The sequence below is a fragment of the Seriola dumerili genome, unplaced genomic scaffold (genome assembly GCF_002260705.1).
Source record: "Seriola dumerili isolate Sdu_G_001 unplaced genomic scaffold, Sdu_1.0 BDQW01000161.1, whole genome shotgun sequence".
NCBI classification, from domain to species: domain Eukaryota; kingdom Metazoa; phylum Chordata; class Actinopteri; order Carangiformes; family Carangidae; genus Seriola; species Seriola dumerili.
Window position 1 is genome coordinate 6,992,325 of NW_019174416.1, and position 6,200 is coordinate 6,998,524.

A 6,200-nucleotide genomic window follows, 5' to 3' on the forward strand; every position below is an offset into this window, starting at 1 on the left:
CTCCTGTCTTCTCTCTCTCTCTCTCTCTTTCACTCCCCTCAGCCTCCACCTTCTTTCTCAATGAAAAAAACCTCCTCTCTCCCTCAATACATCCATTTTTCTTTACTGTCATCTCCTCTTCCTTTTCCTTTCCTCCATATCGTTTTCTCTCTGCCTCTCAATCTGTCTTTCTCTCTCCATCCCTCTGTTTCTCCCTCTATCTTGGAGCATTTGTTAGAGAGAAACAATTTTATGATCATACTGAGAGGCTGAAAGTGATTTCCCACATTTGCCCTCTCTCCCCCCACAGAGGCATTTGATCAAACAATACCATTCCAATCCAATAAGATGGCATCCTGAGCCAATGGTGTGTGTGTGTGTGTGTGTGTGTAAAGCCGAGCTGAGCAGTATTGGCATCCACAGGGGCTTCCTTGGTCTGTGTGCAGCCAGACTTTCTAAGAGCGAAGGAGAAAATAGGGGGAAAACTGGGTGAGAGAGTGAGTGAGAATTGCAACAAGGGAGGAAAAGATAGTAAACCAAATTGAGGAAGAAAGTGTCAAATCTTCCATTTGAATTAACAGAGAAAGCAGAGCGTGATCGGTTGTGTCGCCTAGTCGCCTCAGCTCGCTTGCCTGAGCCCATTGAAATGGGGGATGATCCGCAGGCTTTGTTCTATGCAGCAGTACACAAGCTCACAGGGATGCAAGCCGCTCTCTCCACAAATCAAATACCTGTCGCTTCACCAGCCGCAGTTACACAAAGCAACCACAGGAGAGCAATAGTGTCAAATCCATGGGCATGAGTGAAGGCAGCGGCTGCCTACAAGCTCACAGTGGACTCAAGTCGCTGCAAGTTAAAAAAGAGTAAATCTAAATATAGAGCATGTACGCCCATTCAGTGGAAGGCTACTAATTAGTTTTTTGAAAAGTAATTAGACTCAGATGCCAGACAAGAAAATCAGTACATGCACGCACATCCTTCAACTACTGCCCAAGTGCCCTGCAGCAAAGCACAATACAAACCGGCCAGGATGTGAATTTGAATGATCCATTTTGAAATGTATACTGCAACTGCATTTTGCTGTAGCTCTACTTATCAGACAATTCAGCTGTCACACTAAATAGGCTGTTTTCACTCCAGGACAGACCCAGATGTAAGTAACAACATTAATTAGGCTCCATTAAGTTTATGTTAAGCCATACCAGTGAGCCAGCGTGAGTGATAGAGGGCACTGCTGAATGGAATGCAGCCATATTGAATGTTATTGATTACACTTGTGCTCTTTGACTTGTCAGCATGTTTGCTGTAATTAAACCCCCTTTTCTTCCTTCCTGTTTTGTCCCATGAAGAAGACAAACTCTGCGACAGTGATTGCAACAAAATCACTCGAACATCCACACCATAGACACCACCTAAAGGAATAGGTCAACATTTTGGAAAATGCACATTACCTGACGTGGGTCGACATTTGCTGGAATTACATGAGATTACAAGAGATGTATTAATGCATACATGTATTAATGTGAATGATTAAAGTGTACTTTGTCTTAAGATGTGCAACGAAGCTAACAGCAGGCTAAGGGAGTACTTGTCAGTCAAGTAGTCTCCACTCACCCACCCAGTTCTGAGGTCCAACCAGCCAACATATTGAAATCGTGTGATGTGTTTAGCTTAGCTTAGCAAAATGACTGGAAGCAGGTGGAAACAGCTAGCTTAGCTACCTTCAAAGTTAAGAAAGATGCTTACGAACTGCTGTAAAGCAGTTGCGGTTCAAACAAACAAACAAACAACGTCACCATCATGTAGTAGCTGTTCTGGCTTTCAATCATATCACATGATCTTCATCAGAAGATAGAGCACTTAATTTTTTATTTTTTTACTTTCTTCTGAACACTTTAAGGACTTAGTGTCCATGTTGGGTTAAAAGCTGAATTCATTCTTGACTGCTGCTTTGTTTGGAGTTCATTTAGTAGCTCCTTTGGAGCTTTTGATCATATTACCTGACCTTCATTAGCAGTTTATGTAAAGAAATAATCACAATCTGTAGTTTTAAGGCAAAAAACTTTGTGTAACTATTTCTTGGCAAGTAATATTTAGGTACAATGACTTTGTGCAGCATCACAGAGTCTCTAAATCACAGTGAGGTTGCCAGGTTTGGTGCCATTGTGTTTGTGCATAGACAAAAGCAAAAAATAGTTCCTCTTGTTAACTCTTCAAATGAGGTACAACATATGAATTAGTGAGCTTTAAGTGTTGGTTCCTATCTGTTCCTGTTAATGCTAAGCTAGGCTAAGCACTTCCTGAGTCCATCCTTAAAGCACAGACACATTAAAGTGTGATGTTTTCTCATCTCTGTCTCAGAAAGAGAGTGAAAGCTAATGTCCAAAAATGTTGAAATATTTGAAACAGAAAATTGTAAAACACCCAAACCATAAGATGTGTTTTTAGAAACACATTTGTGAAAGTAGAAAAATCTAATCTAATAGCATTGAAGCCAAGGAGATATCACCTACCACAATAATAATTGAGCAACACAAAAACATAAAATGACACTTTAGTCTGAATCTCAGAAATCAGACTGTAGTTCTACAGAGTTCCCTAGTTTTCCAGAGGAGGCAAATGCAGAGCAAGGAAGGAGCGAATTTATTAAAAATGGACAATTTAATTAGTCGTTAAATCTTCTGTCTTCTTGCCCTACTGTACCTATTATATTCTAATTATCTCTCTAATGATTCTGTGTCTTTATCTCTCTAATGATTCTGCATTGCATCAAGTGTTTTTTCACTTTCTAACAGAGTCCATTCTGTGCCAACGCAGGGCAATGGCTTATTCCTAATTCTTTCCCCCGGCAGCGGAATTGCTGATGAGTGTATTTTTTTCTCGGCCTGCCCTACGGTCTGTATCTTTGGCACTTGGTCCAAATTGTAAATCAATAGGGAAACCCAGGCGACAGGTTCCATTTCCACTGCTGTTTGAGGTGACGGAGGTGAGGGAATACTGACTGTGATGAGAGCATGAAGAGGTGACGGTCATGAGCACGTATCCACGCTCACACGTTGACACGCGATCTCTCAGATTTGCATGAACACACATTGTGTCTGCGAGGACTCGGCTCTCTGACCGGAATTCAAGTCAACAAATAAAGCCTTTAATGATCATCAGTGACATTTTGACAGCCAATTAGACACATTCACAGGAAACGCTCACCTTCTGTGATCTTAACGCTCCATTCAAATCACACGGCCTCTCTTTAATGCCACATGTGAAAACTGGGATTTATGATCACGTCCACTGGGAATGGTTCCAATAATGGTCACCTCCTCACCAGGGGGATTGTGGAATTAACTGGGACTTTTGCCCAATAAGCCAATGATTTTCTTGAAGGAGCTGAAGGAAATTTTCAGATGATTGATGAGGTTATTTGGTAGGATATTTTGGATAGTGGGACATTGTTTTCTCTAAAAGGTATTTTACTTTTTATTTTTTCAGGTAGTTTGACATTTAGCTTCTATACACACTCTCTTTCCAAACAGTTTATAGTTCAATGTCTCGCTCGAGGACGCAGGCTGTCGATGGACACATTCAGTTATAGAAATGGAGAAAGAGTAAAAGATTCTCTATCAATTCACTTATCATATCACCATGAAATCTTTACTTGCTGAATGTTTTCTTGTATGTATACATTTTTAATGCCGTGACATACTTTCTGCTCACATACATGCCTGTTAGCTCTATTGCAGCTGTAAGAGTTTAAAAGGTTGTTTGAAACTCACAGCCTGATGGGTCCTAGCTGTGTTTCAATCGCTAATGATTTTTTTTTTTTTTACACAAAGTGTTAAATGAATCACAAAGGTCATTAATATTGTAACTATACATATGAATAAAGGGATAAATCTTTTGCCTTTAATTGCCTTTCATGGGGTAGAAAAGGTCAGAATTGTTGCCAGCAATGTGCAATATATCTAAGTGTTAAAACTCCCCCCATCCCCTAAAGACACTTTCCATCCCCCTGCTTTCCACTGCTGTCTCTACTCCTGATGATGGCATATATAATCATGCAGGTGTAAAAACACTCGCGGATGCTTTATCTGAACTACGACCTTGAATGAAAAAACTATCAAATGATACAGTTCAGGTGACAAACATAACAGAACGTTTTATCATGCAGAATGTATTGATTCTAATGTTGGTGTGACTCACCAGCTCTCAAAGCAGTGAGCTCACCATGCAGTAACCAGTGTCATGACAACAGCATCACTGTCTGTTTCTGCCCAATACCTGAGGTTTTTCTTTTTACAACCTAATTAGGTCTGATAAAAATTATAATAGACAAAAGAAGGGGCCCCAGGAAATGTGACTGGTTTAAGTTGCTGCACCATACTTAACTAGGCACATTAAACACTTTCTGGTTTACACTGTTAGAGTGGCACTCTAATAGTTTACTATTGCACTTCATAAAGTGGTAGTTAGTTTGGATATGAAGCTCCAACAAGTCTGGATCCTACATTTCCCAAAATGCGATTTGATGGCATCTTTTATTAGACCGTTAAATGCCTTGGGCCTCCTCCAGAGCTGCACAAGACATTTACAAAATAATTATCACAGGCTGCGGCTACGTCCACACAAATACGTTCTCATTTTAAAAATGAAGAAAATGATCTCTGTCCAGATGAGCATTTTACCTCCGTCTTATAAATAATCTCCATCCATACTCGTGTTATGTGCTGGTGTAAACAGGAAGCAGTTTGTCTACTTAAGTTGCAGAAAATACTACAAACAAGGAGCAGCTCAGCTAAAAGTAAGACCGATGTGGAACTGTTACTGATAGGTGGTCATGGTGATGGAAAACAAAGATTTGTTGAAGGATATATCGCGACTGATAAGACCCAATCAGGAGGCCAACATGGGTCTGTGTTGTCGTTTCCAAAAGTCTCAGTTTCTGTCTGCCCAGATTAAAACACAAGCCTGGAGTTTTCAAACTAAAACAGGGCCAACAGAGCTTCCAAAAGTCTCCATTTTAGGCGTACGAAGACACTGGAGTAGTGTGGCACTAGGCGTATTCACATTGCAAAAGTGATGCATTTTAAAACTAAAACATATTAGTGTGGGTGTAGCCAGAGTAGTACTAACCATCACATGTACTGCTGACTGATTTCCAGGTGCATAAATCAGTAGAGAGCTCCTTCGAGCATCTTTGCTCCAAGATCTGTTACGCAGTGTGCTGAAATCAGTAACAAGCCGTTTCCACGATACAAACACTGAATAGTTTTTTATACACATTACAAGGGGTTCAGGCTCACAGTTACAACACACTGACAACAACACCAAACACAAACAGACTCCATGCAGTGCACTCTGTGGTAATTAACTGATTTATGAGAAGCAATTAAGAACAGAACGGTCATACAGTCTAACCTTAGCAGGAAGAAAAACAAAGCCTGTGTAATTGGTGAGTAAATAACCCACATTGTGATAAAAACATCTCCACTGTGTTCGTTCACACAAAAAAGGAAAGAGAACGCGGCGAGTCTTTTCTCAACTCAGCTGCTGAAAGAACGAAAGCTGACACTGAAAGATAATCACGCCATTGCTTGTTAAGAGGTAGCTTTGCATGAACCGGAGCTTAGTGAAGATTGTATTGGAAAATAGCTTTTTTTTTTTTTTTTTTCTTTCACAGAGTCAATCAAACCCAGTCCCTCTCCAGTGAAATCCAGTTAAATCATTATCTTAAATTTTCCCTTTGTGTCTAAGCTGTGTTATCCCAGCTCTCTGAGGATGGAAAGACTGCAGCTCTGTTCTCTCTCTCTCTCTCTCTCTCTCTCTCTCTCTCTCTCTGTGTGTTTGGCTGCATTCAAATCGTCTTGTGTCTGCATATGGGTTAAGTTACATTTGAGGACCTCTTTCTGCTTTTTGTCTGTGCATGAGTCTTTATGCATGTGTTAGAGGGAGTATGTGTATGTATGTGTGTGTGTTTCTGTGTTATCACCACAGCCCCCGAGATAAGTCCAACTCAGTTACAGCTATGAAATAAAAGTGGTCTCTTGTTTGTCTGTGTGTGTGTGTGTGTGTGTGTGTGTGTGTGCACGTGTGAGCACGTATGCATCTTCTAAATTCATGGTGCTTCACTCGCAGTCCTTTAAGTCTTTTTCTCAGTTGACATATGTATTCCCTTGGCTTTCGGACGTGGGCTATGTGTCACTGCTTCATTCTGTGTGGTGTAT